General features: G+C 36.8%; 11 non-coding genes across 11 annotated transcripts; all 11 read right to left on the reverse strand.

Moving 5' to 3' along the window:
• Positions 1 to 427: 427 nt before the first annotated feature.
• Positions 428 to 499, reverse strand: TRNAA-CGC (transfer RNA alanine (anticodon CGC)). Its single transcript has one exon. It is a non-coding gene; the product is annotated as a tRNA-Ala (tRNA).
• Positions 500 to 2271: 1772 nt separating this feature from the next.
• On the reverse strand, positions 2272 to 2343 carry TRNAA-CGC (transfer RNA alanine (anticodon CGC)). Its single transcript has one exon. It is a non-coding gene; the product is annotated as a tRNA-Ala (tRNA).
• Positions 2344 to 3194: 851 nt separating this feature from the next.
• Positions 3195 to 3266, reverse strand: TRNAA-CGC (transfer RNA alanine (anticodon CGC)). The gene has a single exon. It is a non-coding gene; the product is annotated as a tRNA-Ala (tRNA).
• Positions 3267 to 5040: 1774 nt separating this feature from the next.
• TRNAA-CGC (transfer RNA alanine (anticodon CGC)) lies at positions 5041 to 5112 on the reverse strand. Its single transcript has one exon. It is a non-coding gene; the product is annotated as a tRNA-Ala (tRNA).
• A 5426-nt stretch (positions 5113 to 10538) lies between these two features.
• TRNAA-CGC (transfer RNA alanine (anticodon CGC)) lies at positions 10539 to 10610 on the reverse strand. The gene has a single exon. It is a non-coding gene; the product is annotated as a tRNA-Ala (tRNA).
• An 849-nt stretch (positions 10611 to 11459) lies between these two features.
• On the reverse strand, positions 11460 to 11531 carry TRNAA-CGC (transfer RNA alanine (anticodon CGC)). The gene has a single exon. It is a non-coding gene; the product is annotated as a tRNA-Ala (tRNA).
• A 1773-nt stretch (positions 11532 to 13304) lies between these two features.
• Positions 13305 to 13376, reverse strand: TRNAA-CGC (transfer RNA alanine (anticodon CGC)). Its single transcript has one exon. It is a non-coding gene; the product is annotated as a tRNA-Ala (tRNA).
• Positions 13377 to 16976: 3600 nt separating this feature from the next.
• On the reverse strand, positions 16977 to 17048 carry TRNAA-CGC (transfer RNA alanine (anticodon CGC)). The gene has a single exon. It is a non-coding gene; the product is annotated as a tRNA-Ala (tRNA).
• Positions 17049 to 18818: 1770 nt separating this feature from the next.
• TRNAA-CGC (transfer RNA alanine (anticodon CGC)) lies at positions 18819 to 18890 on the reverse strand. Its single transcript has one exon. It is a non-coding gene; the product is annotated as a tRNA-Ala (tRNA).
• A 1772-nt stretch (positions 18891 to 20662) lies between these two features.
• TRNAA-CGC (transfer RNA alanine (anticodon CGC)) lies at positions 20663 to 20734 on the reverse strand. The gene has a single exon. It is a non-coding gene; the product is annotated as a tRNA-Ala (tRNA).
• Positions 20735 to 21585: 851 nt separating this feature from the next.
• TRNAA-CGC (transfer RNA alanine (anticodon CGC)) lies at positions 21586 to 21657 on the reverse strand. Its single transcript has one exon. It is a non-coding gene; the product is annotated as a tRNA-Ala (tRNA).
• Positions 21658 to 21786: the final 129 nt, after the last annotated feature.

Here is a 21786-nt window from a genome sequence, read left to right on the forward strand (position 1 = left end):
TCATCATTCCATGCTTTGAAATTTCATTAAGTGCTTGCCCTCCAAGCCCATGTCCATCCTCTTTTGTTCACAAAGTGTTTCAACTTGTCTCTCAAGCTTAATCAATTAGTTTTGCTATATTATTTGTCTTGCTCTTTTATTAAACTTTGCACGGGTAGTCGCCTTCAGTTCCCACTGAAAATAAAAAATCTATTTCCTACTTACCATATGTTTTCCCTCAGTGTAGTAGAATGGCAATAGGCAGTCAATGGGAACTTAACTTTGAAAAATGGAATGAAGAAGATGATGAATATAATCATATTTGATTGATTTTTTATGATTTGTATTCAACTTTGACTATTGCTATAGAGTACTTTTATTGGTTTGCTTGTTATCTTTGGCTCTACTAGAGAGTTTACATATGATAAAAGCTGTATTTTGTAAAACTTGGAGATGCCAGGGATTGAACCCGGGGCCTCATACATGCGAAGCACGCGCTCTACCACTGAGCTACATCCCCTATGAGCTGCTGTTTTCTTATGCACAAGTGATTTCAGCTTTACATTTCACTAGAGATTTACTACTTCTCAGTATTATTAGGGACATCTTAGAGGATGGAAGTATAACCATTATACCATTCTTGACTTCAAGGACTTTATGGTTTTCATGGCTGATGAGAATGCAAGGAGATGCCCATTCCGAACATTGGAATGCTCTTAAAGTTCTCCATCAGAGACTGGTTTATCATCAGAATACCCTACTTTTTCCTAATGAATGATGTGGATATTGATCAAGTTTTACTAACTAGAGGGCTTTCTTACATTCTGTTTGGTCATCAGTGTCAAAACTTAGTAGAAGGGCACAAAGGATTCATGCTATGACTGCCTCTTGGGCTAGCTAGCTAATGCTTCACCAGAAAATCTATCTAGAGTTGATATGTTGTCATCATTCCATGCTTTGAAATTTCATTAAGTGCTTGCCCTCCAAGCCAATGTCCATCCTCTTTTTGTTCACAAAGTTTTTGAACTTGTCTCTTAATCTTAATCAATTAGTTTTGCTATATTATTTGTCTCGCTCTATTATTAAACTTTGCTCGGGTGTTCGCCTTCAGTTCCCACTGAAAATAAAAAATCTATTTCCTACTTACCATATGTTTTCCCACAGTGTAGGAGAATGGCAATAGGCATTCAATGGGAACTTTACTTTGAAAACTGGAATGAAGAAGATGATGAATATAATCATATTTGATTGATTTTTTATGATTTGTATTCAACTTTGACTATTGCTGTAGAGTACTTGTATTGGTTTGCTTGTTATCTTTGGCTCTTCTAGAGAGTTTACATATGGTAAAAAGCTGTATTTTGCAAAACTTAGAGATTCCGGGGATTGAACTAGGGGGCTTATACAAGCGAAGCATGCGCTCTACCACTGAGCTACATCCCCTATGAGCTGCTATATTCTTATGCACAAGTGATTGCTGCTTTACATTTCACTAGAGATTTACTTTTGTTCAGTGTTATTAGGGACATCTTAGAGGATGGAAGTATAACCATTATACCATGCTTGACTTCAAGAACTTTATGGTTTTCATGGCTGATGAGAATGCAAGTAGAAGCCCATTCCAAACATTGGAATGCTCTTAAAGTTCTCCATCAGAGACTGGTTTATCATCAGAATCCACTACTTTACTAACGAATGGTGTGGAAATTGATCAAGTTTTGCTAACTAGAGGGCTGTCTTACATTCTGTTTGGTCATCAGTGTCAGAACTTAGTAGAAGGGCACAAAGGATGCATGCTATGACTGCCTCTTGGGCATTGCTAGCTAATGCTTCACCAGACAATCTATGAAGAGTTAATATGTTGTCATCATTCCATGCTTTGAAATTTCATTAAGTGCTTGCCCTCCAAGCCCATGTCCATCCTCTTTTGTTCACAAAGTGTTTGAACTTGTCTCTCAAGCTTAATCAATTAGTTTTGCTATATTATTTGTCTTGCTCTTTTATTAAACTTTGCACGGGTAGTCGCCTTCAGTTCCCACTGAAAATAAAAAATCTATTTCCTACTTACCATATGTTTTCCCTCAGTGTAGTAGAATGGCAATAGGCATTCAATGGGAACTTAACTTTGAAAAATGGAATGAAGAAGATGATGAATATAATCATATTTGATTGATTTTTTATGATTTGTATTCAACTTTGACTATTGCTGTAGAGTACTTTTATTGGTTTGCTTGTTATCTTTGGCTCTACTAGAGAGTTTACATATGTTAAAAAGCTGTATTTTCTAAAACTTGGAGATGCCAGGGATTGAACCCAGGGCCTCATACATGCGAAGCATGCGCTCTACCACTGAGCTACATCCCCTATGAGTTGCTATTTGCTTATGCACAAGTGATTTCAGCTTTACATTTCACTAGAGATTTACTACTTTTCAGTGTTATTAGGGATATATTAGAGGATGGAAGCATAACTATTATTCCATGCTTAACTGCAAAGACTTTATGGTTTTCATCGCTGATGAGAATGCAAGGAGATGACCATTCCGAACATTGGAATGCTCTTAAAGTTCTCCATCAGAGACTGGTTTATCATCAGAATACCCTACTTTTTCCTAATGAATGATGTGGATATTGATCAAGTTTTACTAACTAGAGGGCTTTCTTACATTCTGTTTGGTCATCAGTGTCAAAACTTAGTAGAAGGGCACAAAGGATGCATGCTATGACTGCCTCTTGGGCTAGCTAACTAATGCTTCACCAGAAAATCTATCTAGAGTTGATATGTTGTCATCATTCCATGCTTTGAAATTTCATTAAGTGCTTGCCCTCCAAGCCAATGTCCATCCTCTTTTTGTTCACAAAGTGTTTGAACTTGTCTCTTAATCTTAATCAATTAGTTTTGCTATATTATTTGTCTCGCTCTATTATTAAACTTTGCTCGGGTGTTCGCCTTCAGTTCCCACTGAAAATAAAAAATCTATTTCCTACTTACCATATGTTTTCCCACAGTGTAGGAGAATGGCAATAGGCATTCAATGGGAACTTTACTTTGAAAACTGGAATGAAGAAGATGATGAATATAATCATATTTGATTGATTTTTTATGATTTCTATTCAGCTTTGACTATTGCTGTAGAGTACTTTTATTGGTTTGCTTGTTATCTTTGGCTCTACTAGAGAGTTTACATATGTTAAAAAGCTGTATTTTGTAAAACTTGGAGATGCCGAGGATTGAACCCAGGGCCTCATACATGCGAAGCATGCGCTCTACCACTGAGCTACATCCCCTATGAGCTGCTATTTTCTTATGCACAAGTGATTTCAGCTTTACATTTCACTAGAGATTTACTACTTTTCAGTGTTATTAGGGATATATTAGAGGATGGAAGCATAACTATTATTCCATGCTTAACTGCAAAGACTTTATGGTTTTCATGGCTGATGAGAATGCAAGGAGATGCCCATTCCGAACATTGGAATGCTCTTAAAGTTCTCCATCAGAGACTGGTTTATCATCAGAATACCCTACTTTTTCCTAATGAATGATGTGGATATTGATCAAGTTTTACTAACTAGAGGGCTTTCTTACATTCTGTTTGGTCATCAGTGTCAAAACTTAGTAGAAGGGCACAAAGGATGCATGCTATGACTGCCTCTTGGGCTAGCTAGCTAATGCTTCACCAGAAAATCTATCTAGAGTTGATATGTTGTCATCATTCCATGCTTTGAAATTTCATTAAGTGCTTGCCCTCCAAGCCAATGTCCATCCTCTTTTTGTTCACAAAGTGTTTGAACTTGTCTCATAATCTTAATCAATTAGTTTTGCTATATTATTTGTCTCGCTCTTTTATTAAACTTTGCTCGGGTGTTCGCCTTCAGTTCCCATTGAAAATAAAAAATCTATTTCCTACTTACCATATGTTTTCCCACAGTGTAGGAGAATGGCAATAGGCATTTAATGGGAACTTTACTTTGAAAACTGGAATGAAGAAGATGATGAATATAATCATATTTGATTGATTTTTTATGATTTGTATTCAACTTTGACTATTGCTGTAGAGTACTTGTATTGGTTTGCTTGTTATCTTTGGCTCTTCTAGAGAGTTTACATATGGTAAAAAGCTGTATTTTGCAAAACTTAGAGATTCCGGGGATTGAACTAGGGGGCTTATACAAGCGAAGCAGGCGCTCTACCACTGAGCTACATCCCCTATGAGCTGCTATATTCTTATGCACAAGTGATTGCAGCTTTACATTTCACTAGAGATTTACTACTTTTCAGTGTTATTAGGGATATATTAGAGGATGGAAGCATAACTATTATTCCATGCTTAACTGCAAAGACTTTATGGTTTTCATGGGTGATGGGAATGCAAGTAGAAGCCCATTCCAAACATTGGAATGCTCTTAAAGTTCTCCATCAGAGACAGGTTTATCATCAGAATCCCCTACTTTTACTAATGAATGGTATGGATATTGATCAAGTTTTGATAACTAGAGGGCTGTCTTACATTCTGTTTGGTCATCAGTGTCAGAACTTAGCAGAAGGGCACAAAGGATGCATGCTATGACTGCCTCTTGGGCATTGCTAGCTAATGCTTCAACAGACAATCTATGTAGAGTTCATATGTTGTCATCATTCCATGCTTTGAAATTTCATTAACTGCTTGCCCTCCAAGCCCATGTCCATCCTCTTTTTGTTCACAAAGTGTTTGAACTTGTCTCTCAATCTTAATCAATTAGTTTTGCTATATTATTTGTCTCGCTCTTTTATTAAACTTTGCTCAGGTAGTCGCCTTCAGTTCCCACTGAAAATAAAAATTCTATTTCCTACTTACCATATGTTTTGCCTCAGTGTAGGAGAATGGCAATAGGCATTCAATGGGAACTTAACTTTGAAAAATGGAATGAAGAAGATGATGAATATAATCATATTTGATTGATTTTTTATGATTTGTATTCATCTTTGACTATTGCTGTAGAGAACTTTTATTGGTTTGCTTGTTATCTTTGGCTCTACTAGAGAGTTTACATATGGTAAAAAGCTGTATTTTGTAAAACTTGGAGATGCCGGGGATTGAACACAGGGACTCATACATGCGAAGCATGCGCTCTACCACTGAGCTACATCCCCTATGAGCTGCTATTTTTTTATGCGCAAGTGATTGCAGCTTTACATTGCACTAGAGATTTACTACTTTTCAGTGTTATTAGGGATATATTAGAGGATGGAAGCATAACCATTATACCATGCTTGACTGCAAGGACTTTATGGTTTTCATGGGTGATGACAACGCAAGTAGAAGCCCATTCCAAACATTGGAATGCTCTTAAAGTTCTCCATCAGAGACTGGTTTATCATCAGAATCCCCTACTTTTACTAATGAATGGTGTGGATATTGATCAAGTTTTGCTAACTAGAGGGCTATCTTACATTCTGTTTGGTCATCAGTGTCAGAACTTAGCAGAAGGGCACAAAGGATGCATGCTATGACTGCCTCTTGGGCATTGCTAGCTAATGCTTCAACAGACAATCTATGTAGAGTTCATATGTTGTCATCATTCCATGCTTTGAAATTTCATTAAGTGCTTGCCCTCCAAGCCCATGTCCATCCTCTTTTTGTTCACAAAGTGTTTGAAATTGTCTCTCAATCTTAATCAATTAGTTTTGCTATAATATTTGTCTCGCTCTTTTATTAAACTTTGCTCGGGTAGTCGCCATCAGTTCCCACTGAAAATAAAAAATCTATTTCCTACTTACCATATGTTTTCCCTCGGTGTAGGAGAATGGCAATAGGCATTCAATGGGAACTTAACTTTGAAAAATGGAATGAAGAAGATGATGAATATAATCATATTTGATTGATTATTTATGATTTGTATTCAACTTTGACTATTGCTGTAGAGTACTTTTATAGGTTTGCTTGTTATCTTTGGCTCTACTAGAGAGTTTACATATGGTAAAAAGCTGTATTTTGTAAAACTTGGAGATGCCTCATACATGCGAAGCATGCGCTCTACCACTGAGCTACATCCCCTATCAGCTGCTATTTTCTTATTCACAAGTGATTGCAGCTTTACATTTCACTAGAGATTTACTACTTTTCAGTGTTATTAGGGATATCTTAGAGGATGGAAGCATAACCATTATACCATGCTTGACTGCAAGGACTTTATGGTTTTCATGGCTGATGAGAATGCAAGTAGATGCCCTTTCCAAACACTGGAATGCTCTTAAAGTTCTGCATCAGAGACAGGTTTATCATCAGAATCCCCTACTTTTACTAATGAATGGTATGGATATTGATCAAGTTTTGATAACTAGAGGGCTGTCTTACATTCTGTTTGGTCATCAGTGTCAGAACTTAGCAGAAGGGCACAAAGGATGCATGCTATGACTGCCTCTTGGGCATTGCTAGCTAATGCTTCAACAGACAATCTATGTAGAGTTCATATGTTGTCATCATTCCATGCTTTGAAATTTCATTAACTGCTTGCCCTCCAAGCCCATGTCCATCCTCTTTTTGTTCACAAAGTGTTTGAACTTGTCACTCAATCTTAATCAATTAGTTTTGCTATATTATTTGTCTCGCTCTTTTATTAAACTTTGCTCAGGTAGTCGCCTTCAGTTCCCACTGAAAATAAAAATTCTATTTCCTACTTACCATATGTTTTGCCTCAGTGTAGGAGAATGGCAATAGGCATTCAATGGGAACTTAACTTTGAAAAATGGAATGAAGAAGATGATGAATATAATCATATTTGATTGATTTTTTATGATTTGTATTCATCTTTGACTATTGCTGTAGAGAACTTTTATTGGTTTGCTTGTTATCTTTGGCTCTACTAGAGAGTTTACATATGGTAAAAAACTGTATTTTGTAAAACTTAGAGATGCCGGGGATTGAACACAGGGACTCATACATGCGAAGCATGCGCTCTACCACTGAGCTACATCCCCTATGAGCTGCTATTTTTTTATGCGCAAGTGATTGCAGCTTTACTTTTCACTAGAGATTTACTACTTTTCAATGTTATTAGGGATATATTAGAGGATGGAAGCATAACCATTATACCATGCTTGACTGCAAGGACTTTATGGTTTTCATGGGTGATGACAATGCAAGTAGAAGCCCATTCCAAACATTGGAATGCTCTTAAAGTTCTCCATCAGAGACTGGTTTATCATCAGAATCCCCTACTTTTACTAATGAATGGTGTGGATATTGATCAAGTTTTGATAACTAGAGGGCTGTCTTACATTCTGTTTGGTCATCAGTGTCAGAACTTAGCAGAAGGGCACAAAGGATGCATGCTATGACTGCCTCTTGGGCATTGCTAGCTAATGCTTCAACAGACAATCTATGTAGAGTTCATATGTTGTCATCATTCCATGCTTTGAAATTTCATTAACTGCTTGCCCTCCAAGCCCATGTCCATCCTCTTTTTGTTCACAAAGTGTTTGAAATTGTCTCTCAATCTTAATCAATTAGTTTTGCTATAATATTTGTCTCGCTCTTTTATTAACCTTTGCTCGGGTAGTCGCCATCAGTTCCCACTGAAAATAAAAAATCTATTTCCTACTTACCATATGTTTTCCCTCGGTGTAGGAGAATGGCAATAGGCATTCAATGGGAACTTAACTTTGAAAAATGGAATGAAGAAGATGATGAATATAATCATATTTGATTGATTTTTTATGATTTGTATTCAACTTTGACTATTGCTGTAGAGTACTTTTATTGGTTTGCTTGTTATCTTTGGCTCTACTAGAGAGTTTACATATGGTAAAAAGCTGTATTTTGTAAAACTTGGAGATGCCTCATACATGCGAAGCATGCGCTCTACCACTGAGCTACATCCCCTATCAGCTGCTATTTTCTTATTCACAAGTTATTGCAGCTTTACATTTCACTAGAGATTTACTACTTTTCAGTGTTATTAGGGATATATTATAGAATGGAAGCATAACCATTATACCATGATTGACTGCAAGGAATTTATGGTTTTCATGGGTGATGAGAATGCAAGTGGAAGCCCATTCCAAACATTGGAATGCTCTTAAAGTTCTCCATCAGAGACTGGTTTATTATCAGAATCCCCTACTTTTACTAATGAATGGTGTGGATATTGATCAAGTTTTGCTAACTAGAGGGCTGTCTTACATTCTGTTTGGTCATCAGTGTCAGATCTTACCAAAAGGGCACAAAGGATGCATGCTATGACTGCCTCTTGGGCATTGCTAGCTAATGCTTCAACAGACAATCTATGTAGAGTTCATATGTTGTCATCATTCCATGCTTTGAAATTTCATTAAGTGCTTGCCCTCCAAGCCCATGTCCATCCTCTTTTTGTTCACAAAGTGTTTGAACTTGTCTCTCAATCTTAATCAATTAGTTTTGCTATATTATTTGTCTCGCTCTTTTATTAAACTTTGCTCGGGTAGTCGCCTTCAGTTCCCACTGAAAATAAAAAATCTATTTCCTACTTACCATATGTTTTCCCTCAGTGTAGGAGAATGGCAATAGGCATTCAATGGGAACTTAACTTTGAAAAATGGAATGAAGAAGATGATGAATATAATCATATTTGATTGATTTTTTATGATTTGTATTCAACTTTGACTATTGCTGTAGAGTACTTTTATTGGTTTGCTTGTTATCTTTGGCTCTACTAGAGAGTTTACATATGCTAAAAAGCTGTATTTTGTAAAACTTGGAGATACCGAGGATTGAACCCTGGGCCGCATACATGCGAAGCATGCGCTCTACCACTGAGCTACATGCCCTATGAGCTGCTATTTTCTCATGCACAAGTGATTGCTGCTTTACATTTCACTAGAGATTTACTTTTGTTCAGTGTTATTAGGGACATCTTAGAGGATGGAAGTATAACCATTATACCATGCTTGACTTCAAGAACTTTATGGTTTTCATGGCTGATGAGAATGCAAGTAGAAGCCCATTCCAAACATTGGAATGCTCTTAAAGTTCTCCATCAGAGACTGGTTTATCATCAGAATCTACTACTTTACTAACGAATGGTGTGGAAATTGATCAAGTTTTGCTAACTAGAGGGCTGTCTTACATTCTGTTTGGTCATCAGTGTCAGAACTTAGTAGAAGGGCACAAAGGATGCATGCTATGACTGCCTCTTGGGCATTGCTAGCTAATGCTTCACCAGACAATCTATGAAGAGTTGATATGTTGTCATCATTCCATGCTTTGAAATTTCATTAAGTGCTTGCCCTCCAAGCCCATGTCCATCCTCTTTTGTTCACAAAGTGTTTGAACTTGTCTCTCAAGCTTAATCAATTAGTTTTGCTATATTATTTGTCTTGCTCTTTTATTAAACTTTGCACGCGTAGTCGCCTTCAGTTCCCACTGAAAATAAAAAATCTATTTCCTACTTACCATATGTTTTCCCTCAGTGTAGTAGAATGGCAATAGGCATTCAATGGGAACTTAACTTTGAAAAATGGAATGAAGAAGATGATGAATATAATCATATTTGATTGATTTTTTATGATTTGTATTCAACTTTGACTATTGCTGTAGAGTACTTTTATTGGTTTGCTTGTTATCTTGGGCTCTTCTGGAGAGTTTACATATGGTAAAAAGCTGTATTTTGCAAAACTTTGAGATGCCGGTGATTGAACCCAGGGCCTCACACATGCAAAGCTTGCGCTCTACCTCTGAGCTGCATCCCCTATGAGCTGCTATTTTCTTATTCACAAGTTATTGCAGCTTTACATTTCACTAGAGATTTACTACTTTTCAGTGTTATTAGGGATATATTAGAGGATGGAAGCATAACCATTATACCATGATTGACTGCAAGGAATTTATGGTTTTCAAGGGTGATGAGAATGCAAGTAGAAGCCCATTCCAAACATTGGAATGCTCTTAAAGTTCTCCATCAGAGACTGGTTTATTATCAGAATCCCCTACTTTTACTAATGAATGGTGTGGATATTGATCAAGTTTTGCTAACTAGAGGGCTGTCTTAAATTCTGTTTGGTCATCAGTGTCAGATCTTACCAAAAGGGCACAAAGGATGCATGCTATGACGGCCTCTTGGGCATTGCTAGCTAATTCTTCAACAGACAATCTATGTAGAGTTAATATGTTGTCATCATTCCATGCTTTGAAATTTCATTAAGTGCTTGCCCTCCAAGCCCATGTCCATCCTCTTTTTGTTCACAAAGTGTTTGAACTTGTCTCTCAATCTTAATCAATTAGTTTTGCTATATTATTTGTCTCGCTCTTTTATTAAACTTTGCTCGGGTAGTCGCCTTCAGTTCCCACTGAAAATAAAAAATCTATTTCCTACTTACCATATGTTTTCCCTCAGTGTAGGAGAATGGCAATAGGCATTCAATGGGAACTTAACTTTGAAAAATGGAATGAAGAAGATGATGAATATAATCATATTTGATTGATTTTTTATGATTTGTATTCAACTTTGACTATTGCTGTAGAGTACTTTTATTGGTTTGCTTGTTATCTTTGGCTCTACTAGAGAGTTTACATATGCTAAAAAGCTGTATTTTGTAAAACTTGGAGATACCGAGGATTGAACCCGGGGCCACATACATGCGAAGCATGCGCTCTACCACTGAGCTACATCCCCTATGAGCTGCTGTTTTCTCATGCACAAGTGATTGCTGCTTTACATTTCACTAGAGATTTACTTTTGTTCAGTGTTATTAGGGACATCTTAGAGGATGGAAGCATAACCATTATACCATGCTTGACTTCAAGAACTTTATGGTTTTCATGGCTGATGAGAATGCAAGTAGAAGCCCATTCCAAACATTGGAATGCTCTTAAAGTTCTCCATCAGAGACTGGTTTATCATCAGAATCCACTACTTTACTAACGAATGGTGTGGAAATTGATCAAGTTTTGCTAACTAGAGGGCTGTCTTACATTCTGTTTGGTCATCAGTGTCAGAACTTAGTAGAAGGGCACAAAGGATGCATGCTATGACTGCCTCTTGGGCATTGCTAGCTAATGCTTCACCAGACAATCTATGAAGAGTTGATATGTTGTCATCATTCCATGCTTTGAAATTTCATTAAGTGCTTGCCCTCCAAGCCCATGTCCATCCTCTTTTGTTCACAAAGTGTTTGAACTTGTCTCTCAAGCTTAATCAATTAGTTTTGCTATATTATTTGTCTTGCTCTTTTATTAAACTTTCCACGGGTAGTCGCCTTCAGTTCCCACTGAAAATAAAAAATCTATTTCCTACTTACCATATGTTTTCCCTCAGTGTAGTAGAATGGCAATAGGCATTCAATGGGAACTTAACTTTGAAAAATGGAATGAAGAAGATGATGAATATAATCATATTTGATTGATTTTTTATGATTTCTATTCAGCTTTGACTATTGCTGTAGAGTACTTTTATTGGTTTGCTTGTTATCTTTGGCTCTACTAGAGAGTTTACATATGTTAAAAAGCTGTATTTTGTAAAACTTGGAGATGCCGAGGATTGAACCCAGGGCCTCATACATGCGAAGCATGCGCTCTACCACTGAGCTACATCCCCTATGAGTTGCTATTTTCTTATACACAAGTGATTTCAGCTTTACATTTCACTAGAGATTTACTACTTTTCAGTGTTATTAGGGATATATTAGAGGATGGAAGCATAACTATTATTCCATGCTTAACTGCAAAGACTTTATGGTTTTCATGGCTGATGAGAATGCAAGGAGATGCCCATTCCGAACATTGGAATGCTCTTAAAGTTCTCCATCAGAGACTGGTTTATCATCAGAATACCCTACTTTTTCCTAATGAATGATGTGGATATTGATCAAGTTTTACTAACTAGAGGGCTTTCTTACATTCTGTTTGGTCATCAGTGTCAAAACTTAGTAGAAGGGCACAAAGGATGCATGCTATGACTGCCTCTTGGGCTAGCTAACTAATGCTTCACCAGAAAATCTATCTAGAGTTGATATGTTGTCATCATTCCATGCTTTGAAATTTCATTAAGTGCTTGCCCTCCAAGCCAATGTCCATCCTCTTTTTGTTCACAAAGTGTTTGAACTTGTCTCTTAATCTTAATCAATTAGTTTTGCTATATTATTTGTCTCGCTCTATTATTAAACTTTGCTCGGGTGTTCGCCTTCAGTTCCCACTGAAAATAAAAAATCTATTTCCTACTTACCATATGTTTTCCCACAGTGTAGGAGAATGGCAATAGGCATTTAATGGGAACTTTACTTTGAAAACTGGAATGAAGAAGATGATGAATATAATCATATTTGATTGATTTTTTATGATTTGTATTCAACTTTGACTATTGCTGTAGAGTACTTGTATTGGTTTGCTTGTTATCTTTGGCTCTTCTAGAGAGTTTACATATGGTAAAAAGCTGTATTTTGCAAAACTTAGAGATTCCGGGGATTGAACTAGGGGGCTTATACAAGCGAAGCAGGCGCTCTACCACTGAGCTACATCCCCTATGAGCTGCTATATTCTTATGCACAAGTGATTGCAGCTTTACATTTCACTAGAGATTTACTACTTTTCAGTGTTATTAGGGATATATTAGAGGATGGAAGCATAACTATTATTCCATGCTTAACTGCAAAGACTTTATGGTTTTCATGGGTGATGGGAATGCAAGTAGAAGCCCATTCCAAACATTGGAATGCTCTTAAAGTTCTCCATCAGAGACAGGTTTATCATCAGAATCCCCTACTTTTACTAATGAATGGTATGGATATTGATCAAGTTTTGATAACTAGAGGGCTGTCTTACATTCTGTTTGGTCATCAGTGTCAGAACTTAGCAGAAGGGCACAAAGGATGCATGCTATGACTGCCTCTTGGGCATTGCTAGCTAATGCTTCAACAGACAATCTATGTAGAGTTCATATGTTGTCATCATTCCATGCTTTGAAATTTCATTAACTGCTTGCCCTCCAAGCCCATGTCCATCCTCTTTTTGTTCACAAAGTGTTTGAACTTGTCTCTCAATCTTAATCAATTAGTTTTGCTATATTATTTGTCTCGCTCTTTTATTAAACTTTGCTCAGGTAGTCGCCTTCAGTTCCCACTGAAAATAAAAATTCTATTTCCTACTTACCATATGTTTGCCTCAGTGTAGGAGAATGGCAATAGGCATTCAATGGGAACTTAACTTTGAAAAATGGAATGAAGAAGATGATGAATATAATCATATTTGATTGATTTTTTATGATTTGTATTCATCTTTGACTATTGCTGTAGAGAACTTTTATTGGTTTGCTTGTTATCTTTGGCTCTACTAGAGAGTTTACATATGGTAAAAAGCTGTATTTTGTAAAACTTGGAGATGCCGGGGATTGAACACAGGGACTCATACATGCGAAGCATGCGCTCTACCACTGAGCTACATCCCCTATGAGCTGCTATTTATTTATGCGCAAGTGATTGCAGCTTTACATTGCACTAGAGATTTACTACTTTTCAGTGTTATTAGGGATATATTAGAGGATGGAAGCATAACCATTATACCATGCTTGACTGCAAGGACTTTATGGTTTTCATGGGTGATGACAACGCAAGTAGAAGCCCATTCCAAACATTGGAATGCTCTTAAAGTTCTCCATCAGAGACTGGTTTATCATCAGAATCCCCTACTTTTACTAATGAATGGTGTGGATATTGATCAAGTTTTGCTAACTAGAGGGCTATCTTACATTCTGTTTGGTCATCAGTGTCAGAACTTAGCAGAAGGGCACAAAGGATGCATGCTATGACTGCCTCTTGGGCATTGCTAGCTAATGCTTCAACAGACAATCTATGTAGAGTTCATATGTTGTCATCATTCCATGCTTTGAAATTTCATTAAGTGCTTGCCCTCCAAGCCCATGTCCATCCTCTTTTTGTTCACAAAGTGTTTGAAATTGTCTCTCAATCTTAATCAATTAGTTTTGCTATAATATTTGTCTCGCTCTTTTATTAAACTTTGCTCGGGTAGTCGCCATCAGTTCCCACTGAAAATAAAAAATCTATTTCCTACTTACCATATGTTTTCCCTCGGTGTAGGAGAATGGCAATAGGCATTCAATGGGAACTTAACTTTGAAAAATGGAATGAAGAAGATGATGAATATAATCATATTTGATTGATTATTTATGATTTGTATTCAACTTTGACTATTGCTGTAGAGTACTTTTATAGGTTTGCTTGTTATCTTTGGCTCTACTAGAGAGTTTACATATGGTAAAAAGCTGTATTTTGTAAAACTTGGAGATGCCTCATACATGCGAAGCATGCGCTCTACCACTGAGCTACATCCCCTATCAGCTGCTATTTTCTTATTCACAAGTGATTGCAGCTTTACATTTCACTAGAGATTTACTACTTTTCAGTGTTATTAGGGATATCTTAGAGGATGGAAGCATGACCATTATACCATGCTTGACTTCAAGAACTTTATGGTTTTCATGGCTGATGAGAATGCAAGTAGAAGCCCATTCCAAACATTGGAATGCTCTTAAAGTTCTCCATCAGAGACTGGTTTATCATCAGAATCCACTACTTTACTAACGAATGGTGTGGAAATTGATCAAGTTTTGCTAACTAGAGGGCTGTCTTACATTCTGTTTGGTCATCAGTGTCAGAACTTGGTAGAAGGGCACAAAGGATGCATGCTATGACTGCCTCTTGGGCATTGCTAGCTAATGCTTCAACAGACAATCTATGTAGAGTTCATATGTTGTCATCATTCCATGCTTTGAAATTTCATTAAGTGCTTGCCCTCCAAGCCCATGTCCATCCTCTTTTTGTTCACAAAGTGTTTGAACTTGTCTCTCAATCTTAATCAATTAGTTTTGCTATATTATTTGTCTCGCTCTTTTATTAAACTTTGCTCGGGTAGTCGCCTTCAGTTCCCACTGAAAATAAAAAATCTATTTCCTACTTACCATATGTTTTCCCTCAGTGTAGGAGAATGGCAATAGGCATTCAATGGGAACTTAACTTTGAAAAATGGAATGAAGAAGATGATGAATATAATCATATTTGATTGATTTTTTATGATTTGTATTCAACTTTGACTATTGCTGTAGATTACTTTTATTGGTTTGCTTGTTATCTTTGGCTCTACTAGAGAGTTTACATATGGTAAAAAGCTGTATTTTGTAAAACTTGGAGAAGCCGAGGATTGAACCCGGGGCCGCATACATGCGAAGCATGCGCTCTACCACTGAGTTACATCCCCTATGAGCTGCTATTTTCTTATGCACAAGTGATTTCAGCTTTACATTTCACTAGAGATTTACTACTTTTCAGTATTATTAGGGACATCTTAGAGGATGGAAGTATAACCATTATACCATGCTTGACTTCAAGGACTTTATGGTTTTCATGGCTGATGAGAATGCAAGAAGATGCCCATTCCGAACATTGGAATGCTCTTAAAGTTCTCCATCAGAGACTGGTTTATCATCAGAATACCCTACTTTTTCCTAATGAATTATGTGGATATTGATCAAGTTTTACTAACTAGAGGGCTTTCTTACATTCTGTTTGGTCATCAGTGTTAAAACTTAGTAGAAGGGCACAAAGGATGCATGCTATGACTGCCTCTTGGGCTAGCTAGCTAATGCTTCACCAGAAAATCTATCTAGAGTTGATATGTTGTCATCATTCCATGCTTTGAAATTTCATTAAGTGCTTGCCCTCCAAGCCAATGTCCATCCTCTTTTTGTTCACAAAGTGTTTGAACTTGTCTCTTAATCTTAATCAATTAGTTTTGCTATATTATTTGTCTCGCTCTTTTATTAAACTTTGCTCGGGTGTTCGCCTTCAGTTCCCATTGAAAATAAAAAATCTATTTCCTACTTACCATATGTTTTCCCACAGTGTAGGAGAATGGCAATAGGCATTCAATGGGAACTTTACTTTGAAAACTGGAATGAAGAAGATGATGAATATAATCATATTTGATTGATTTTTTATGATTTGTATTCAACTTTGACTATTGCTGTAGAGTACTTGTATTGGTTTGCTTGTTATCTTTGGCTCTTCTAGAGAGTTTACATATGGTAAAAAGCTGTATTTTGCAAAACTTAGAGATTCCGGGGATTGAACTAGGGGGCTTATACAAGCAAAGCATGCGCTCTACCACTGAGCTACATCCCCTATGAGCTGCTATATTCTTATGCACAAGTGATTGCAGCTTTACATTTCACTAGAGATTTACTACTTTTCAGTGTTATTAGGGATATCTTAGAGGATGGAAGCATAACCATTATACCATGCTTGACTGCAAGGACTTTATGGTTTTCATGGCTGATGAGAATGCAAGTAGATGCCCTTTCCAAACACTGGAATGCTCTTAAAGTTCTCCATCTGAGACTGGTTTATCATCAGAATCCCCTACTTTTACTAATGAATGGTGTGGATATTGATCAAGTTTTGCTAACTAGAGGGCTGTCTTACATTCTGTTTGGTCATCAGTGTCAGATCTTACCAAAAGGGCACAAAGGATGCATGCTATGACTGCCTCTTGGGCATTGCTAGCTAATGCTTCAACAGACAATCTATGTAGAGTTCATATGTTGTCATCATTCCATGCTTTGAAATTTCATTAACTGCTTGCCCTCCAAGCCCATGTCCATCCTCTTTTTGTTCACAAAGTGTTTGAACTTGTCTCTCAATCTTAATCAATTAGTTTTGCTATATTATTTGTCTCGCTCTTTTATTAAACTTTGCTCAGGTAGTCGCCTTCAGTTCCCACTGAAAATAAAAATTCTATTTCCTACTTACCATATGTTTTGCCTCAGTGTAGGAGAATGGCAATAGGCATTCAATGGGAACTTAACTTTGAAAAATGGAATGAAGAAGATGATGAATATAATCATATTTGATTGCTTTTTTATGATTTGTATTCATCTTTGACTATTGCTGTAGAGAACTTTTATTGGTTTGCTTGTTATCTTTGGCTCTACTAGAGAGTTTACATATGGTAAAAAGCTGTATTTTGTAAAACTTGGAGATGCCGGGGATTGAACACAGGGACTCATACATGCGAAGCATGCGCTCTACCACTGAGCTACATCCCCTATGAGCTGCTATTTTTTATTCACAAGTGATTGCAGCTTTACATTTCACTAGAGATTTACTACTTTTCAGTGTTATTAGGGATATATTAGAGGATGGAAGCATAACCATTATACCATGCTTGACTGCAAGGACTTTATGGTTTTCATGGTTGATGACAACGCAAGTAGAAGCCCATTCCAAACATTGGAATGCTCTTAAAGTTCTCCATCAGAGACTGGTTTATCATCAGAATCCCCTACTTTTACTAATGAATGGTGTGGATATTGATCAAGTTTTACTAACTAGAGGGCTTTCTTACATTCTGTTTGGTCATCAGTGTTAAAACTTAGTAGAAGGGCACAAAGGATGCATGCTATGACTGCCTCTTGGGCTAGCTAGCTAATGCTTCACCAGAAAATCTATCTAGAGTTGATATGTTGTCATCATTCCATGCTTTGAAATTTCATTAAGTGCTTGCCCTCCAAGCCAATGTCCATCCTCTTTTTGTTCACAAAGTGTTTGAACTTGTCTCTTAATCTTAATCAATTAGTTTTGCTATATTATTTGTCTCGCTCTTTTATTAAACTTTGCTCGGGTGTTCGCCTTCAGTTCCCATTGAAAATAAAAAATCTATTTCCTACTTACCATATGTTTTCCCACAGTGTAGGAGAATGGCAATAGGCATTTAATGGGAACTTTACTTTGAAAACTGGAATGAAGAAGATGATGAATATAATCATATTTGATTGATTTTTTATGATTTGTATTCAACTTTGACTATTGCTGTAGAGTACTTGTATTGGTTTGCTTGTTATCTTTGGCTCTTCTAGAGAGTTTACATATGGTAAAAAGCTGTATTTTACAAAACTTACAGATTCCGGGGATTGAACTAGGGGGCTTATACAAGCGAAGCAGGCGCTCTACCACTGAGCTACATCTCCTATGAGCTGCTATTTTCTTATGCACAAGTGATTGCAGCTTTACATTTCACTAGAGATTTACTACTTTTCAGTGTTATTAGGGATATATTAGAGGATGGAAGCATAACTATTATTCCATGCTTAACTGCAAAGACTTTATGGTTTTCATGGGTGATGAGAATGCAAGTAGAAGCCCATTCCAAACATTGGAATGCTCTTAAAGTTCTCCATCAGAGACTGGTTTATCATCAGAATCCACTACTTTACTAACGAATGGTGTGGAAATTGATCAAGTTTTGCTAACTAGAGGGCTGTCTTACATTCTGTTTGGTCATCAGTGTCAGAACTTAGTAGAAGGGCACAAAGGATGCATGCTATGACTGCCTCTTGGGCATTGCTAGCTAATGCTTCACCAGACAATCTATGAAGAGTTGATATGTTGTCATCATTCCATGCTTTGAAATTTCATTAAGTGCTTGCCCTCCAAGCCCATGTCCATCCTCTTTTGTTCACAAAGTGTTTGAACTTGTCTCTCAAGCTTAATCAATTAGTTTTGCTATATTATTTGTCTTGCTCTTTTATTAAACTTTGCACGGGTAGTCACCTTCAGTTCCCACTGAAAATAAAAAATCTATTTCCTACTTACCATATGTTTTCCCTCAGTGTAGTAGAATGGCAATAGGCATTCAATGGGAACTTAACTTTGAAAAATGGAATGAAGAAGATGATGAATATATTCATATTTGATTGATTTTTTATGATTTGTATTCAACTTTGACTGTTGCTGTAGAGTACTTTTATTGGTTTGCTTGTTATCTTTGGCTCTACTAGAGAGTTTACATATGTTAAAAAGCTGTATTTTCTAAAACTTGGAGATGCCAGGGATTGAACCCAGGGCCTCATACATGCGAAGCATGCGCTCTACCACTGAGCTACATCCCCTATGAGCTGCTATTTTCTTATGCACAAGTGATTTCAGCTTTACATTTCACTAGAGATTTACTACTTTTCAGTGTTATTAGGGATATATTAGAGGATGGAAGCATAACTATTATTCCATGCTTAACTGCAAAGACTTTATGGTTTTCATGGTTGATGAGAATGCAAGGAGATGCCCATTCCGAACATTGGAATGCTCTTAAAGTTCTCCATCAGAGACTGGTTTATCATCAGAATACCCTACTTTTTCCTAATGAATGATGTGGATATTGATCAAGTTTTACTAACTAGAGGGCTTTCTTACATTCTGTTTGGTCATCAGTGTCAAAACTTAGTAGAAGGGCACAAAGGATGCATGCTATGACTGCCTCTTGGGCTAGCTAACTAATGCTTCACCAGAAAATCTATCTAGAGTTGATATGTTGTCATCATTCCATGCTTTGAAATATCATTAAGTGCTTGCCCTCCAAGCCAATGTCCATCCTCTTTTTGTTCACAAAGTGTTTGAACTTGTCTCTTAATCTTAATCAATTAGTTTTGCTATATTATTTGTCTCGCTCTATTATTAAACTTTGCTCGGGTGTTCGCCTTCAGTTCCCACTGAAAATAAAAAATCTATTTCCTACTTACCATATGTTTTCCCACAGTGTAGGAGAATGGCAATAGGCATTCAATGGGAACTTTACTTTGAAAACTGGAATGAAGAAGATGATGAATATAATCATATTTGATTGATTTTTTATGATTTGTATTCAACTTTGACTATTGCTGTAGAGTACTTGTATTGGTTTGCTTGTTATCTTTGACTCTTCTAGAGAGTTTACATATGGTAAAAAGCTGTATTTTGCAAAACTTAGAGATTCCGGGGATTGAACTAGGGGGCTTATACAAGCAAAGCATGCGCTTTACCACTGAGCTACATCCCCTATGAGCTGCTATATTCTTATGCACAAGTGATTGCAGCTTTACATTTCACTAGAGATTTACTACTTTTCAGTGTTATTAGGGATATCTTAGAGGATGGAAGCATAACCATTATACCATGCTTGACTGCAAGGACTTTATGGTTTTCATGGCTGATGAGAATGCAAGTAGATGCCTTTTCCAAACACTGGAATGCTCTTAAAGTTCTCCATCTGAGACTGGTTTATCATCAGAATCCCCTACTTTTACTAATGAATGGTGTGGATATTGATCAAATTTTGCTAAATAGAGGGCTGTCTTACATTCTGTTTGGTCATCAGTGTCAGATCTTACCAAAAGGGCACAAAGAATGCATGCTATGACTGCCTCTTGGGCATTGCTAGCTAATGCTTCAACAGACAATCTATGTAGAGTTCATATGTTGTCATCATTCCATGCTTTGAAATTTCATTGTGCTTGCCCTCCAAGCCCATGTCCATCCTCTTTTTGTTCACAAAGTGTTTGAACTTGTCTCTCAATCTTAATCAATTAGTTTTGCTATATTATTTGTCTCGCTCTTTTATTAAACTTTGCTCGGGTAGTCGCCTTCAGTTCCCACTGAAAATAAAAAATCTATTTCCTACTTACCATATGTTTTCCCTCAGTGTAGGAGAATGGCAATAGGCATTCAATGGGAACTTAACTTTGAAAAATGGAATGAAGAAGATGATGAATATAATCATATTTGATTGATTTTTTATGATTTGTATTCAACTTTGACTATTGCTGTAGAGTACTTTTATTGGTTTGCTTGTTATCTTTGGCTCTACTAGAGAGTTTACATATGTTAAAAAGCTGTATTTTGTAAAACTTGGAGATGCCGAGGATTGAACTCGGGGCCGCATACATGCGAAGCATGCGCTCTACCACTGAGTTACATCCCCTATGAGCTGCTATTTTCTTATGCACAAGTGATTTCAGCTTTACATTTCACTAGAGATTTACTACTTTTCAGTATTATTAGGGACATCTTAGAGGATGGAAGCATAACCATTATACCATGCTTGACTGCAAGGACTTTATGGTTTTCATGGCTGATGAGAATGCAAGGAGATGCCCATTCCGAACATTGGAATGCTCTTAAAGTTCTCCATCAGAGACAGGTTTATCATCAGAATCCCCTACTTTTACTAATGAATGGTATGGATATTGATCAAGTTTTGATAACTAAAGGGCTGTCTTACATTCTGTTTGGTCATCAGTGTCAGAACTTAGCAGAAGGGCACAAAGGATGCATGCTATGACTGCCTCTTGGGCATTGCTAGCTAATGCTTCAACAGACAATCTATGTAGAGTTCATATGTTGTCATCATTCCATGCTTTGAAATTTCATTAACTGCTTGCCCTCCAAGCCCATGTCCATCCTCTTTTTGTTCACAAAGTGTTTGAACTTGTCTCTCAATCTTAATCAATTAGTTTTGCTATATTATTTGTCTCGCTCTTTTATTAAACTTTGCTCAGGTAGTCGCCTTCAGTTCCCACTGAAAATAAAAATTCTATTTCCTACTTACCATATGTTTTGCCTCAGTGTAGGAAAATGGCAATAGGCATTCAATGGGAACTTAACTTTGAAAAATGGAATGAAGAAGATGATGAATATAATCATATTTGATTGATTTTTTATGATTTGTATTCATCTTTGACTATTGCTGTAGAGAACTTTTATTGGTTTGCTTGTTATCTTTGGCTCTACTAGAGAGTTTACATATGGTAAAAAGCTGTATTTTGTAAAACTTGGAGATGCCGGGGATTGAACACAGGGACTCATACATGCGAAGCATGCGCTCTACCACTGAGCTACATCCCCTATGAGCTGCTATTTTTTTATGCGCAAGTGATTGCAGCTTTACATTTCACTAGAGATTTACTACTTTTCAGTGTTATTAGGGATATATTAGAGGATGGAAGCATAACCATTATACCATGCTTGACTGCA

This window comes from Taudactylus pleione, unplaced genomic scaffold, assembly GCF_031769625.1.
Source record: "Taudactylus pleione unplaced genomic scaffold, aTauple2 ptg000070l, whole genome shotgun sequence".
Taxonomy (NCBI): Eukaryota; Metazoa; Chordata; class Amphibia; order Anura; family Myobatrachidae; genus Taudactylus; species Taudactylus pleione.